The 17,789-nt window shown below is 38.3% G+C and overlaps 1 protein-coding gene and 1 pseudogene across 1 annotated transcript in view; one reads left to right on the top strand and one right to left on the bottom strand.

Moving 5' to 3' along the window:
* Nucleotides 1-17,789, bottom strand: part of CCDC192 (coiled-coil domain containing 192) — a 203,487-nt gene that overhangs the window by 176,830 nt on the left and 8,868 nt on the right. The window lies entirely within an intron of this gene.
* On the top strand, nt 2,970-3,399 carry LOC102986574 (60S ribosomal protein L26-like 1; annotated as a pseudogene).

Below are 17,789 nucleotides of genomic sequence, written 5' to 3'. Positions count from 1 at the left end.
AAAGCCAGTAGAAGGAGGAAATAATAAAGACTAAAGCAGAGATAAACAAAACAGAGCATTAAAAAAAAATAGAGAGAATCAATGAAACCAAAATTTGGTTCTTGGAAATGATCAACAAAGTTGACAAATCTTTAATTATGTTGACTAAAAAATAGAGAAAAGAAAAAACTAACTAAAAACAAGTAAAAGTAGGGATATTACTACCAATCTTAGAGAAATTGAAAGCATTATGAGAGAATACTATGAATAATTGAATGCAAACCTATTATGTTATCTAGATGAAATGGACAAATTCCTAGAAAGACACAAATTGCAAAACTGATTCAAGAAAATTTGAAAATCTCAACAGACCTATAGCAAATAAATAGATTGAATCATTAATCAAAAACTTTCTTCAACCAAGTCCAGAATCAAATGTCTTCAGTGGTGAATTCACCAAACATTTTAAGAAAAATTAACACTAATTCCACACAAATTCATCTAAAAAACAGAAAAAGAGAGAATACTTCCCAATACATTACCCTAATACCAAAGTCACACAGAGACTACAAGAAAACTACAAACCAGTATCACTTAAGAATATAGATGCAAAAATCCTCAGTAAAATACTAGCAAACTGGATCCAACAGTGCATTTCAAAGAGTGTACACCACAACTAAGTGGAATTTATCCCAGGAATGCAAGGGCAGTCGAACATAAAAAAAACCTACAATTACTATAATATGCTACATTAGTAGAATGAAGGAAAAGTACAACATGATCATCTCAGTAGGTACAGAAAAAATATTTGACAAAATTCATGATATGATAGAAACAATCAGCAAACTAGGAATAGAAGAAAACTTTCTCAACACGATAAAGAGCAATTACAAAAAACCCACAGCTAACATATTCAATGTTGAAAGATGGAAAGCTTTTCCCTTAAGATCAGGAACAAGACAAAGATGCCTGCTTTCTCCACTGCTATTCAACTTTGTACTGAAAGTCCTACCCAGGCCAATTCAGGAAGAAAAAAAAAACATCTAAACTGGAAATGAAAAAATAAAACTGTCTCTACATGAAGAGGACATGATTCTGTATATAGAAAATTTCAAACAATCTGCAAAAAAAAAAATAACTACTAGAGCTAACAAGTGAATTTAGTAGAGTTTCAGGGTACAAGATAAACATACAAAAATCAGTTTGGGTTGCTATACGCCTGTGTTTTAAAATGTAGGTTTTATTATTATTCAGGTGTAGTGAGGTCAACAGATCAGGAGATGATTGTCATTGGAAAGATAGTTTGTTACTCACAGTCCCCAAGAGGAGGGGGCATGCCACATAATGAGAGGGTCACACTATGGCAGCTGGGGGGCACATGGGAATTACAGGATCAGTAAGGAAGTAGAGGAAGCAAGGGAAAAATGTGGACAAGAGCATTTATTGTAGTTTCCATGGGAAGGAAGGGGTTAGTAAATATAAGCAGAGTTAGGATTGGCTAGTTTGAATAACTTCAGTGGGCTCTGGAGCATCAGGGTTGTCTCTAGTTGTATTGTACCTGTACCTGGGGTGATTAGGGAAGAGGAATAGTGGCCCTGAGTATGAGAGCCTGTTAGAGGAGGTGGTGGGATGCAGGCTTTGGATTGGTTAGTTTGCATAAGAAAGGCACACTCACAGGGAAGTCTCATACTATCTCTAGGGATTGGCAAGCACTGGGGGAGGCAGTCTCTTCAGGGTCAGCAAGGCCTCAGATGTCAAATCATCTGAATTACAGAAAATAAAAGGCATGATTAATACAACCAGCAATGAGCAATCCAAAAATGAAATATAATAATTCCATTCACAATAGTATCCAAAAGAATATACTAGCAAGGAATAAATTTTACCAAGGAGGTGAAAGAGCGATACACTGGAAATTATAAAACATTGCTCAAATAAATTAAGGAAGACCTAAATAAATGAAAAAATATCTCATGTTCATGTGTTGCAAAACTTAATATTGTTAAGATGACAAAACTCCTAAAGCTAACCACAGATTCAGGCAATCCCTACTAAAATTATGATGGCTTTTTTTGCAGAAATGGAAAAGTCAATCCTCAAATTCGTATGGAATCTCAAGGACTCAGAATAGCCAAAACAATCTTGTAAGAAAAGAACAAAGTTGGAGAATGCACACTTCCCAATTTCAAAATGTACTACAAAGCTATAGTAATTTAAAGCAGTATCATACTGGCATAAAGATAGACAAACAGACCAATGGAATAGAATTGAGAGTTCAGAAATAAACCCAAACATCTATGGTCAGTTGGTTTTCAGCAAGAGTGCCAAGACCATTCCATAAGTATAGAAGAGTCTCTTCACAAATGGTGCTGGGACAACTGTATAACCACATGCAAAAGAATGAAGTTCCACCCCTATCTCACTCCATAAACAAAGTTAACTCAACATGGATCTAAATATAAGAGCAAAATCTATAAAACTTTTAGAAGAAATCAGGGGAAAATCTTCAAGATCTTGAATTTGGCAATGGATTATTTGACACTAAAAGCAGGAACAACAAAATAAAAAACAGTTAAAGTGGAGTTCATCAAAATTAAAAATTTTGTGCAGGAAAAACATTATCAAGAAAGTGAAAAGATAACCTATAGAATGAGAAAAATATTTGCAAATCATATGTCTGATAAAGATTTAGTATCCAGAATATACGTATAAAGAACTCTTACAACCCAAAAACAAAAAGAGAAAAGAACCCAATTAAAAAATGGGCAGAGGAAGGACTTCCCTAGTGGTCCAGTGGTTAAGACTCCTGGCTTCCACTGCAGGGGCCATGGGTTCAATCTCTGGTGGGTTCCCAGATGCCTTGAGGCCAAAAAAAAAAAAAAAATGGGGAGAGGACTTGAAGAGATATTTCTCCAAAGAAGGTATACAAATGGCCAAGAAACACATGAAGAGGTGTTTGAAAGCATGCCTGGTACAAGATTGTCATTAGCATGAAGTTTGATGCCTTCCTGATCTCAGGAGGCAACAAAAATTACAAACATTACTTCAGTGTCCCCTCATGTGCACAGGAAGATCATGCCATCCCTGCTCTCCAAGGAGCTGTGGCAGAAGTACATCTGCTCATGACCATCCACAAGGACAACGAGGTCTGGGTGGTTTGAGGACACTACAGAGGTTAGCGAATCAGCAAGGTAATCCAGGTGTGCAGAAAAAAATAGGTCATCTACATCAAGCAGGTGCATTGTGAGAAGACTAATGGCACAACTCTTCATACGGGCATTCACCAGAGCAAGGTAGCGATCAGCAGGCTAAAACTTGACAAAGACCAGAAAATTCTTAACACGTGAAGCCAAATCTGGACAACCTGGTAAAGAGAAAAATAACCATAAGGAATAACTTATTGCAAAAATGCAGAAATGAAATAACCTCTTGTGAAAGCATGGTTTAACTGTAGATTTTTAGCCTAATGTGTGTTTCTTTGCAACTTTACAAGATGTCTCTAATGTTTCATTTCCTTCCCATTTTGTTATTGATATGTGGCACTATAAATCTATTTCTGCAATTGTGATTAATAATTGTATGAATAAAATTGGCCATTTCCTAATTTTAATAAAATTCAACATAATTGATCATTAATTAAGAAAATGCAAATCAAAACCATAATGACATTTCCTTCACAGCCACTATGATTTTTTTTAAATTTTATATTGGAGTATAGTTAATTAACAATGTTGTCATGTTAGTTTCAGGTGTACAGCAAAGTGATTCAGTTATACACATACATGTATCTATTCTTTTCAAGTTCTTTTCCCATTTAGGTTATTACAGAATATTGAGCAGAGTTCCCTGTGCTATACAGTAGGTCCTTGTGGTTATCTATTTTAAATATAACAGTGTGTATAGGTCTATGATTTAAAAAATAAAAAATAGAATGCGTTGGTGAAGATGTAGGGAAATAAGAACACTTGTACGTTTTTAGAGGGAATGGAAGATGGTATAGCTGTTGTGGGAAACAGTTTTGTCATTCTTCAAAGAGTTAAAAATAGAATTACTATATGGACCATATGGTCCAACAATTTCACTGCTAGGTATGTACCCAAGAGAAATGAAAGCATATATCCACACAGAAACTTGTAGACAAGTGCTCATAGCAGCATTATTCTTTTTTTTTTTTTTTTTTTTTTTTTTTGGCGGTACGTGGGCCTCTCCCGCTGCGGAGCACAGGCTCCGGACGCGCAGGCTCAGCGGCCATGGCTCACGGGCCCAGCCGCTCCGCGGCACGTGGGAACCCCCCAGACCGGGGCACGAACCCGTGTCCCCTGCATCGGCAGGCGGACTCTCAACCACTGCGCCACCAGGGAAGCCCAGCATTATTCTTAATAGCTAAAAGGTGGGAACCAAATGTCCATTAACAGAAGAACAAATAAACAAATTGTGTTGTATACATGCAATGAAATTTTATTCAGCCATCAAAAGGAACGAAGTACTGATACTTGCTATAACTTGAATGAACATTGAAGACATTATGCTAAGTGAAAGAAGCCAGACACAAAAGGTCGCATATTGTATGATTCTTTTTGTATGAAATATCCAGAATAGGTCAACCCATAGAGACAGAAAGCAGATTAACGGTTGTCAGGGGATGGGTGGTAGGGATTATGGGGAATCATTACTTAATGGGTACAAAGTATTCTTCTGGGATGATGAAAAAACGTTGAAACTGGAGAGAGGTGGCGGTTACACAACATTGTGAACACACTAAATGCCACTGAATTGCATCCATTAAAATGGTTAATTGTATTTGTGTGAATTTCACCTCCTTTAAAATAAAATGACTTTCTAGTTAGCTCTTAGTTAGCTCTCAGAAAATTGTCATCATTACATCCATTCACTGAATGTTATTTGAAAAAAATAACAAAATTGGATTGGTTTAATTTTAAATTAATGAACTCAAATCTCAGACAGGTACTGTACATTCCCCTGACATTAAAATATCATATTTTACTACTAGTAAATTGGCTTTCCTCTTCTCTAACTATTTATTACTTTCTACTCTTTCCTCAAATATCATTTCATGCGATAACTATTTATTACTCTCTACTCTTTCCTCAAATATCATTTCATGCTTTCTTTCCCTTCAAAATTCCACCCTCAACCCTCTCCCCAAATGATCACCTCATCAATAATTCACTGAAAAAATAGAAGGTGCCAGATGGCTACTCCCTCACCTTCTCATCAGCCAATATTTAAACCTTACTGCAGCAGGCCCTGCTAATCTGTTTCCAATTGGTTGTTTCCCCATTTATCCCTTACTACCAGACACCCAATTTGGATTAGCCAGCAGCCATGTGTTTAGGGAAACTTGCTCTTGTCCAGCTCCAGGGAATGAATCACAATTGCTCAGCCAGCCTTGTTGGTCTCATTCCCATGCATAAAAAATGGTTTTAGGCATGAGCCTGCAATCCAGTAGAGGCCCTTGGAGCTTGAGGAGAAGGACTTTACCAGATTTTTTTAAAAGACATACATGAGGAAGAACATCTCTTTTTCACAGGATGTTCTGACTGCATGTAATGCTTGGAATTGTTGCAGACATTGTGGTAAGACACAGTCAACACTGAGGATGGTAGAGCAAAGGCTGGATAACACCTGTGTTCTTGCTGACATTCTTGAGCTGTAGAATTAACCAGTCCTGGAACTGCTCCATCTCTGGACTTAATCTTATGTGCGATGATAGCGGGCCTTAACATGTTACTTTAATTGGGTTTCTGGTAGTTGAGGGAAAAAGCATTCTTACTGAACAAATGGAGAAGATAGTCCTCTATCAAAAGCCAAACCTTTCACTTGGCTTTGAATCTTATCTCCTCTATCTGTCAAAAGCCTTTGCTCCTGTAATTTCTACAGCCCACGCCCCCCATCCATTTCTTCATTCTCTCACCCTTTCTGGATGATTCTGCTCAGCATATAAACATGTTATAGTAATTCCCATAAACAAAAGCTGTCTGTTGAACACTCCCCCACTTCCTCCTCCAGTCATCATCTCATTTCTATGCTTCTTTTCCCACTCAAACTTCTTAAAATGATTGCGTACCCACACTGTTGTCACTTTCTTACAATCTTCTCACTCTTTTTTTTTTAAGAAAAACATTATTGCCTTATATAAGTGGGGAGTCAGAAGTAGATTTTTGTTTCACTCACAACTAGATTCCACAGACTCCAAAGATATCATAGTATTCTGTCTCTTTTTAACCTCTATATCTTGGTCCTATGTGTTAGCTTCATGATTTCCAAGTGCAGAGAAGATTTCTTCACACATTGGGGAAGATGTTACTTATCGCCTTCCAGGTTCAGGTCCTCAATAGTAAGACAATTTGTCCTCCAGTAACAAGTTGAAAAAGGACTTTTTTTTGGCCCCATATATGTTCGTATGGCCACTCCTGGATTGTTCTTTATTGTCAGGAAAATGGGATATCATAATTGACTGGACCTCAGTCATATGCTTAAAGACCATTCCCTCTAGTCAGGAATACTGTGGTTGACAGCCCCAGGATTATTAAAAGATTGGAGCCTAAAGGAGCTACTCTCCAGAAAAGGTAAACATGAAAACAGAGGCCGATTAAAATTCACCCTCTGGGTGTTCAGCTCAATTATATCCTAACGTTCATGAGGATGTGCTTCTCCTCAAATGCTCCTGCATAATATGATGCATCTATTCTACATTAATCCGAAAATGGACTTCCCCTCTCAAAAGGAGGTAACCCAAAGTCATCTCGAGTTCCTACACCTGGCTTCACACTTTGTGCGTATCTCTCTAAATCAAATCCAGATGAGACTCATCATGATAGGCACCTAAAGACAAAATTTAAATGTACCCTCCCTAATATGTCTAAAATACAGGGAAAACAGGACAATCACAGTATTATTACCTTTTAAAAAAAGGGAAAAAGCGAAACAACTTACAGGTGTCATGGGCCATTGCAAATGTCACATTCTATCAATATTAGTCAGCAATGTTAAGGCCTGTCCTGGCAGTGCGGTGAGTGGAGGTTTCTGATCTGATTGATTCTGTTTCTGACCTCTGGGAGCCTTCTTTGTCCTTTTCTTCCATGGTCACAATCAAGAAAAAGGCCAGAGGGTATTCCTTTGGTAGGGGTGGTACTAAGTTTTAATTTTGGGTATGTCACTTATTTCTCTATTTATCAAGACGATTTCAGTTGTGTTATAGAAAGCGAATGCCAATTGCTTTAGATTTAAAAGATAATTGGTTCATGTAACTGAGAAGTAGAGGCACCCCTAAATTCTGAGTCTTAAATTAGATTCTCAGAATTCTCTCTCTCCCTCTCTCCTAACCTAACTCCTTTTAATGCTACAGAACAAAAAAGAAAAGAAAATTTTCCCAGTGGCTGTGATGAGGGCTACTCTGGATTATTTTCCTCTCTTAATCTCTCTTCCATTGCCTTCTGCCTTCCACTACTCCCCTGAAACTGATCTTCCCTAAGTTGCCTACGATTCTCATTTTTCCAAATGCAGTGGACACATTTCTTGTCATATTATTCAATCTCCTGGTAAAATATTACACATTTGACCATGCCATACCTTGTGAAACACTCTTTTTACTGCTTAGAGGACACGAGTCTCTGGATTTCTTCCTGATTCTTTGTTTCCTTGGCTAGATTTTCCTCCTCTTCAACTCCTCTAAATATCAAAATCTGAACGTCCTAGCTGATCTCATTAGGTGCCATGGTTGAAACACTAGTTATACACATGTTTATGATTCCCAGTTTTTTTTACATACAACCACTTGGCTTGTTGGATACATATATCCAACAACCTACTTAATATTGTCACTTGAATATTTACTAGGCCACTGAGAATTAATATATTCATAAAAAAAGAATGAAACAATGCCATTTGCAGCAACATGGATGGACCTAGAGATTATCATACTAAGTGAATAAGTCAGAAAGAGAAAGACAAATACCATATGATACCACTTATATGTGGAATCTAAAATATGACATGAGTGAACTTATCTACAAGGCAGAAACAGACTCACAGATATAGAGAACAGACTTGTGGTTGCCGAGGGGGAGAGGAGATGAGGGAGGGATGGACTGGGAGTTTGGGATTAGCAGATGCAAACTATTATATATAGAATGGATAAGCAACAGGGTCCTACTGTATAGCACAGGGAACTATATTCAGTGTCCTGGGATAAGCCATAATGGAAAAGAATATGGAAAAGACTGTATATATATGTATAACTGAATCATTGTGCTGTACAGCAGAAATTAACACATTGTAAATCAACTATATTTCAATAAAATAAATTTTAAAAAAGAATTAATGTATTCAGAATAAACACCTTATATTCTTTACCTTCCCCAGACTTCCCTCTCTTATGGAACCACCCGTCCATATGTTTAAGCCACAAGTGTATTTAAATCTTCTCTTTCACAGTCCACCTAATCCATCACAGAGGACAATTATTAAAACCACCCCATTAAGTAATGTGAATTGTTATGTTTACCTCCTCTTATTGATGGTTCTCTTAGATCATCTCCTCCACAACCCATGCCCACAAACACAGCAATTAATATCGTAGACGAGGTTTCCAATGTCACTCAAAAACAAATTGAGTCTTGGCAACCCTTGTAGAGCCCACGCTACAGAGAGTAGTGACTTCGTTGAAAAACAAAGGCTTCCTTTGTGCTAAAAGTTTTGCAAGCTATGTTGGACTACAAGCTATGAAATTCCTTGGCAATAAATAACCAAGGCAAGCACTGGAAAAATTACCTATCCCACCTGTGGAATGGGCAGGAACCCCTATGTCTGAAGATACTTTTAGATCACAGAACTGGTTTGGTCTCATTTCAATTTTACAGCTAAAAATGAACAACAAATTCCTCATGCTACCCCCATTCCTCATGCTACCCCCATCCTAGACAAAACAGACTTTTACATTTATTAATATTTCTACTTTAACAAGTTATTTCCAGCCATTCCTAGGTTTATGCACATCCTAAAATAGACCTCCAAAGGCCTATAATTTAGAAGCATGGTTACCCCCTGTTTTAGTTTGCTAGGACTGCTGTTAAAGAGTACCACAAACTGAGTGGCTTAAAAATAAATTTATTGTCTCACTGTTCTGGAGGCTAGAAGTTCAAGATCGAGTGTCGGTAGGGTTGGTTCCTTCTGAGGGCTGTGATGAGGAATCTGTTCTATGCCTCTTCTCTGGCTTTGGGCAACTTGCTGGCAATCTTTGGCATTCCTTGGCTTCTAGAAGCATGACCTTTGTCTCTGACTTCATCCTCACATGACTTTCTCCCTGTATGTCTGTGTCCAAATTTCCACTTTTATATGGATGCAGCCATATTGGATTAGGAGCTCATCTTATTCCAATGTGTCCTCATTTTAACTAATTACATCTGCAAAATATAAAGTCGTGTTCTGAGGTCCTAGGAGTTAGAACTTGAACATTTGAATTTGGAAGGTACCAAATTTAACCATCACACCCCCAAATTGGGGTGGGAGGAAGCAGGGAACTCTGAGTAATGAAGAAACATTTAAGCTCTGACTGAAAATAGAAATATTCACCAAAAAGTCAATCAATAGTTGAAATATAAAGTTAGGGTTCCAGACATAGAGATTTCTAAGACACCTTTAATCTTCAAATAAGTCCTCTGGGCCGTATGAATAGATAAATATACCAGAGAGAAGTGGGACATGGGAAAAGGTGAGGCAATTAATCTCTGACTTGCATGTAAAGATAAAGTGTTTGGTTATAAAAGTCAAAAAGCAATAGTATCAGGTTCTAAGAAATTAAAGCCAACAACTGCAGAGGCCTAGGACCCATTCCTCAGGTACAGCTGGTCCCTTTAAGTTCTGGTCCATTCTTGCTACCTAATCCAAGCTCGCTCTGCTCACCGCACAACAGGCCAGTAAATCAGAGACGAGGCGTTGAGGCAAGGAATACGACTTTATTCGGAAAGCTGGCAGACCGAGAAGACAGCAGACTAAAGTCTCAGAATAACCATCTTATCAGAGTTTGGATGCCAGTTTCTTTTATAGCACAGAGAGGGGGAGGAGATGAGGAGGTAAAGTAAAAAGGCCATGAGTTTTGCAAATATCCCCTGGAATGAATGGCCAGCCTCCGGGAGGGGATGTGTTATCTTCTTTTCTTGCATCCATCTACAAGTGGACAGGGTCTGGATGTTTCCCTGAACAAAGACACTTTGGTTTAACATTCAGGCAGAGGAGCAGGGTTCCCGGAGGCAGGACATTATGTAGAGACAGTATCCTTTTAGTGAACAAAAGCAACGGTAAATACAGGTTAAAGTAAAATAAACATATCCAACATGTAGTCAGATTTGGCTCTTCCCTGTTGCATTCTCAGAGCACTTTTGTGGAACAGGGCAAAGGCTTTTCCTGCTAGTAGGACTCACAGAACCGACTCTCTACTCTCTGGCTTGTGGTATATGCATTCTGCTATCCTTGAGTTTCTTTCATGGGTCTTTCTTTCTCCTCAAATCTCCTTAGTGTCCCGCTTAATAGAGGACAGCTGGATTCTCATACCTGATCTGTGTTATCTTTCATGTAACATCTAGAAAACTTCTCCGTCTACATGTGAAAGAATGATAGCAGAAAAGGTCAATAAACTATTAGTATTATTATGTAAATAGTTTTGACTTGGATATCCCCTAAAGGGTATCAGGGACAGCCTGTCACTATACATTCATTCAGTAACTGCAAGAGACTCATATTTATACAACTCTAAATTTAAACACTAAACTGTTCCTGAAGCTAATAAATGAGATCTTCATACAAAACACATGGTCATCTAAAATTTTCTTCTTGAAGCCCCAGGCACTGAAAAACGGAAAGAAGAAAAACTATTTCTAAGAAATATGTTAAGGGTCTGATGTATCAAAGGACTGAAATATTCAGAAGACTTAAATGAAGAAATCCAAATTACAAAGCGTCGAGAAGAGTCCAGGGCATACATGGGGTACACTGAGCCTACATGGAGCCTTCCATAGGAAATGTCACCTTTAACATCTAATGATTCAAACATAAAATAACTGGGGTGACCACAGATCATCTGGTCCCCTGAAACTTGGGATCAGTCTTTTTCTAAAAATTGAAGTATATATATATATTTATCCCTACCCCCCTTTCCCCTTTGTTAACCATAAGTTTGTTTGCAATGTCTCTGAGTCTATTTCTGTTTCGTAAATAAGTTAATTTGAATCATTTTTTTAAGATTCCACGTATAAATGATATCATATGATGTTGTCTTTCTCTCTCTGACTTACTTCACTTAGTTTGATAATGTCTAGGTGCATCTGTGTTGCTGCAAATGGCATTATTTCATTCAATTTTGTGGCTGAGTAATATTCATATGTATATATATCACATCTTATATATCATATGTATCATATGTGTGTGTGTATATATATCACATCTTCTTTATTTCTTTACTCATTCATCTGTCGATGGACATCTAAGTTGCTTCCATGTCTTGGCTATTGGAAATAGTGCTGCTGTGGACATGAGGGTGCATGTATCTTTTTGAACTAGAGTTTTCATCTTTTCTGGATATATGCCCTGGAGTGAAATTGCTGGATCATATGGCAACTCTATTTTTAGTTTTTTAAGGAACCTCCATTCTTTTCTCCATAATGGTTGCACCGATTTACATTCCCACCAACAGTGTAGGAGGGTTCCATTTTCTCCACGTTCTCTCCAGCATTTATTATTTGTAGACTTTCTGATGATGGCTGTTCTGATCGGTGTGAGATCAGAATTTGCATTTCTCTAATAATTAGCAGTTTTGAGCATCTCTTAATGTGCCTGTTGCCCATATGTATGTCTTCTTTGGAGGAATGTCTATTTAGGTTTTCTGTTCATTTTTTGATTGGGTTGGTTTTTTTTTGATATTGAACTGTATGAGCTGTTTGTATATTTTGGAAACTGATCTGGTCTTACATTTAGGTCTTTAATCCACTTTGAGTTTAATTTTGTATATGGTTTTAGAGAATGTTTTAATTTTGTTCTTTTACACATGTAGCTGTCCAGTTTTCCCAGCACCACCAATTGAAGAGACTGTTTTTCTCCGTTATATATTCTTGCCTCCTTTGTCATAGGTTAACTGACCATAGTGCATGGGTTTATTTCTGGGCTTTCAAACCATACTGTTTTGATTGCTGTAGCTTTCTAGTACAGTCTGAAGTAAGGGAGCATGATTCCTTCAGCTCTGTTCTTCTTTCTCAAGATTGTTTTGCCTATTTGGGACTTTCTGTGTTTCCATACAAATTTAAACTTTTTTGTCCTAGTCCTGTGAAAAATGCCATTGGTAATTTGATAGGGATTGCACTGAATCTGTAGATTGCCTTGGATAGTATGGTCATTTTAACAATATTGATTCTTCTAATCCATGAACACGGTATATCTTTCCATCTGTTTTTGTTGTCTTGATTTTCTTCATTATAGTTTTCAGAGTACAGGTCTTTTGCCTCCTTAGGTAGGTTTATTCCTAGATATTTTATTCTTTTTGATGTGATGGTTGGGATCAGTCTTGAATACTACTTTTCCATTTAATTAATTACCAAACCATCTCGTAAATATTTCTTGTCTCTTTCTTTTCTTCACTACTAATAGGCACTTATCATTTCTAAACTGGAATTTTGCAAGCCCTGACACATGATATGCCTGACTCTTGTCTCCTAATAAATCTGTTCTCAGTAGACACAGAGTTTTCTGTCTGAGGGCAAATCTGAATACACTTCAAACCCTTTAATGGCTCCCCATTGCCTATAGGATCAACTCCAGTTGTTATAATGGAAAGAGCATAGCTTTGACATCAGAGAGATGACTGTATGAATCCTAACTTGATTTGAGACCTCAGGGAAATCACTGTCTGTACTTCTATTCCATGGAACATATGGTGTAATGGGAGATATAGACCATTCCAGTTAGTGGGATTGGGGTGGCGAAGGTGGTAAAATGGGAGAAGGATTATGAGAGCACCTAGTAAGGACATCTAACTCAAACTTGAAAGAGGAAGAAAAGCATTTTGGAGTTAGTGCTTCTAATTGAAGATCTGAAGGGAGAAGTTTGTTGGGTTTTGTTGGTTAATGGAAAAGGGGAAGAGAGGAGGTGGTGGAAACAGAGCAGAGCAATTCTCTGCAAAAGTAGAGGGAAAGGGATGCATTAATTAAAACTTGACTGTAAGGAACAAGGCCTTTTGGTTTTTTTATAGATAAGAAAGTAAGAGAGAATACATTCCTTTCAAGAAATTGAAAGTGGTGTCATAGTAATATGCTGGGAGTGGTACAAGATAAAACTGGAGAAATAAGTAGGGGATTAGACCACAGAGGATTATAAAATCTGTTAAGAAGTATATATTTGATCCTGACAGGGGGCTAATTTAGGGGGCTAATTTAGGATTTAAGTGAGGAGAAATAGGAGGTCTGCGTTGTAGAATCTTCACTCTGACTATAGTGTTGAGGAGTCATCAAACAAGGACCATAATGAAAGTAAAGTAGGGAGAAGTTTCTGCAGTTGGTGGCCTGGATAAGGGTAATGGTGGTAGAGATAGAGAAAAGAAGATGGACTGAAGAACCGTTTGAGAGAAATTATTCATAGTACTTAGCAATTGGATGTGTGGGGTGAGGAAGAAGAAAGAATCAAAGCAGCACAGATTTCTGATATAAGCCCCAGAGGGTGCAGGTGGCACCTCTCCCTGGCCTAGGGGATTTGAGAGCAGGAACAGATTTGGGGCAGGAAGCTAATGGACAGGTAGAATTTGACTTGCCTCTGAGAACCTTGGTGGGCCCATTCAGTAGGCAGTTGGATATCCAGGTCGGGGGTCAGGAGGAAGATCAGGACTAATGATGAAAACTTGGTTCTTTTCGGTGGATTGTGCTCTAAAGGCAAGTCACTAAGGGAGAATGTATAGGAAGAGCAGACAAGCAGGCTGCAATCCCACAAAAGAGCTTTCATCATTTGCAAAATGGGAATGCAGATTTCCAGGACCAGTGGGAAAAATACACGAGCTAACATATGTAGGAGTACCTTGCAGAACACTTGGCTCACAGTAAGGGCTCAATAAATATTTTATTGAATGAATAAATGAATAATTCAACAAAAGCGTACACCTAATTTACTAATTTCCTTGTAGAGGTTAAGCAAAGTGAAAGTTAGTTTGCCATCTCTGAGAAAATTTTATGAAGAAAATGCAGGTTATGCCCATGCAAAAAGATACTTCTCTTATCAGCAGAGCCAAGATTTATAAGGGGCAAGGCATTTGCTTTTTCTTAGACAAGAAAGTCACATTTATTAGCACTGGGTCAGCTATTTAAAACTGACCTCTGTTTGATCTTGACATTTACAAGCAAAAGGAAGTCTTTAGTTATGTAACAAGCCAGAAGTCCACGCATCCCGCCTGTAACAACAATGACAACAGAAGCCCATTTGTCATTGTGCTCGACTCTACTCAAAACAACACATCTCTTCACCAATTTGTATTCTTTCCTTACATTCTCTGAGGTTCCCAGTTGGTGTGCAACAATCCAGTAAGAGGGTTAAAATTGACAACTGCTTAGATAGGAGGGTGTGTGTGTGTGTGTGTGTGTGTGTGTGTGTGTGTGTGTTGTGTGTGTGTGTTAGGAGGGAACTCTTCTGCAATAAAATAAACTAGAACCAAATTGTTTAGCAAAATTCTCAATTGCTTGGTTTCATGGTGATTAGGAAACGCATTCCAAGTCAAACAAGCTGCTTGTGATTTTGTGGCATTAAAGTAGACTTCCAAACGGATTGGAAAACAAAAACTCATTCACAGAAACACATGATTTCAGATTGGCATATCAAGCATAATTTCTGAGCGTTTGCAGAAATGAATACTCCTACCAAGGGCACATTACTTATTTCAAATAAACTTGACATCAAGGGATTCACTGTTGCATTTAAACAATGGAAAAAGAACCAGAACATTTTTGGTGGCAATCTCAATATGTATCAAATCACTTTTAGCTACTCACACACATATTCAGCATCTAAAAATTTGCTGGAGAGCTATATTCTTTCTATTCCTAAACTTAAAGAAAACGTAGATTGAACACTAAGACGCAAATAATGGGAGTTTATTTTAGAGCCTTAGGTACAAAATGATGAATAAATTTTGGTTATTAGAGTCAAACATACTAGTCTTTTGTCTTTCTGGTTTTGTGCTTACTTTTCTCAGTCGTAAAGTTAAAAGATCCGTTAGAAGCTTCGTTCAATCGCCAGAAACTATTGCATATGTCAGAGGGTTCATGATCGTTCTCACACTGAAAGTATTGGTAAAGGACCCAGAAGACTGACTCTAAATTCCAGCTCAAAAATTCACCTGAAATTTACAACCAGAAATAACTGCTGAAAGTCATTCCATTATAGAGCATTGGAATTGAATTGAGAGTCCATAGGGTCATGCATCTATGAGTAATTGATTTTTGACAAGGCTTTCAAGACCATTCAATGGGGAAAAATCGTCTCTTCAACAAATGGTGCTAGGAAAACTGGATATTTACATGCAAAAGAACCTTGACCAGACAAAGCACTACATGCAACAGTATGGTGAAGTGGTTGGATGAGCAAAGCAGATATTTGCTAACCTAATATCCATTCTCCCCTTCTTAGTAAAAAAAACAAAACAACAAAAAAACTACCCTTATACTCTTGGGGTGACAATGTGCCCAGTTAAAAATCCATATTTCCTAGCTCCCATGATATTAACCATGGTCAGGCATATGTAAGAATTCATTAGGTGAGTTTTGGAGAAAAGCTCTTCAAAGAGGCTGCTCAGCTGGCAGTTGTCCATCCCCATTTTGCACTTGCCTTTTTCATCTTCATGCTACTTGACTTCATGAATGGCTGCAGCTGCAGGTACCTCTTGGACCCTGAGGATGGAAGCCATGTTTGTGAATGCATGGAGACCAAGCCCAGGCCTCTGAGAGCTGCAGAGCTCCTGAGCCTATTCTGGGCTCCCTGTGTCCAGACGTACTCGATTGTTTAGGCCACTCTTATTTGGGTTGTTTGTTTTATGTACCCAAGATTAATCCTCACTGATTCACTTAGTTACTGTGGAGCTGGGGGGCACAAAGCAAGAGTGATGGTTCCTCTTCACCATTTGGTTTGGGTTAGGGCTGGAAATTCACTTCAGTGAAGAGTGGGAACTTGTTAGAAATGCACATTCTTGACCTCCACCCCAGATGGACTGAATCATACACTCTGGGGGTGGGACCCAGTAATCTGTCTAACAAGCCTCTAGGTACCAGTTTGGGAACCAGGGTGAGTTCTTTTTGTTCAGTGCTGCTTGAGTAGGAAACTTCTTTAAATGGCTTTGACCTATGACCACACATTCTTAAGAACAGGGTCTTTGAATTTTAAAAATATTTATGTTCTAATATCAGCCTCACTGTTAATTAACTGTATGACCTTGGGAAAATGGCTTAACATTTTTGAGTCTCATTTTCCTCATGGGGATTATAATAATAGTGCCCCTAATAGGGTTCTGTGTGGATCAAATGAAATGTCTGTCAATCGAAGCACAGTACCTGGAACACTATAGTTGCTTAATGAATGTCAGTTTCTCTACTCTGCCTGCCATTGGAAATACACTGCAGGGGTCTGGTACCAGGCCTGAATCCCTGTAGGATGTGAACTTAGCCACCACCCCACTACACCCTCTTTCATGCTTTGTCTCCATTATTGGTTCTGCTATTCTTTAAGATGGAAGAGAACCTTAGGGAGATCCCAGGGGAAAAAAGAAAGGGAAAGGAATCGTCTTGGAATATAACATAATTGGTCCAGTTCAGTAAAGAGTGAGGATACAGGAAGCTGCTGTTACTAGTTTTATTTGGGGCTTTCGGAAATGTCTCTCTCATCAGGTAAGGGGGAAACTATGCCTAACTGGCATATGAGCTATGACTAAGAAGTAAGAAAAAGACTCCCATGTGCTTTTTTCAAAAGTTGAGAAATAAAACTAGCATGTTCTTCTCCATTGAAATTTCTCTGCACTTTGAATGTCACCAATAAATCTCTCTTTATGAAAACAAAAAGGGCAAAATTATTTTTATGCTCCAAAGACCATCAGGGTCCCCTTGCTGTGTCTGTCTATGTCTTATTCCTACCTGGGAAAAACAGTTGGTAGAAAAAAAGATCAAGTTCCCCACCAAGCTTCCCACCTCCTAGCTCCTACTTCAAATAATGACATCTCTTTCGCAGCTAGAGTATATGCCACACTTAATATATAACTAATGTTTTGCTAGGTATGGTATCTGAAAGACGCCTGAAGCTAATTCTGACTACATAATTGTGATTGGATTCACCTCCTTGGTGAGAAAACGACCACAGATTCCCCTCACTCCCCAGTTTCCCTCCCACCCCAAACTCTGAAAAGACCAGATACCAGAGCTGAATGGGCAATTCAGCTCCCAATCTTGGCAAAATCAGAGAATGGGCAGAAACAGATAGAAGATTTAAGAGATGAAACAGAGAGAAGGTTAAAGTACTAAAGTCCCTTTACCAAATGAGGAGCTGAGGAAGAAGAGAAGAGAAAGCTGGGTGGTAAAAAAGCCAGCTAGGGCAAGGGAGCTGGGGTAGGAAGGGGACCTTTCCTGGTTGAAAGTCTCTGAGATTGTGAGCACTGGAGAAGACCCACTGTGTTGCGATCTGGGTGTCTTTCAAACACTTTGAGAGACATCAGTAGAAAAGGAAACTTACATACGCACACACAAGCACACACACAAGCCCATGACATATGACTCAGAAAA

The sequence above is a fragment of the Physeter macrocephalus genome, chromosome 8, assembly GCF_002837175.3.
Source record: "Physeter macrocephalus isolate SW-GA chromosome 8, ASM283717v5, whole genome shotgun sequence".
NCBI classification, from domain to species: Eukaryota; Metazoa; Chordata; class Mammalia; order Artiodactyla; family Physeteridae; genus Physeter; species Physeter macrocephalus.
Note: the sequence above shows the minus strand (reverse complement) of the source record. Positions and strands in the feature narration are given on the sequence as shown.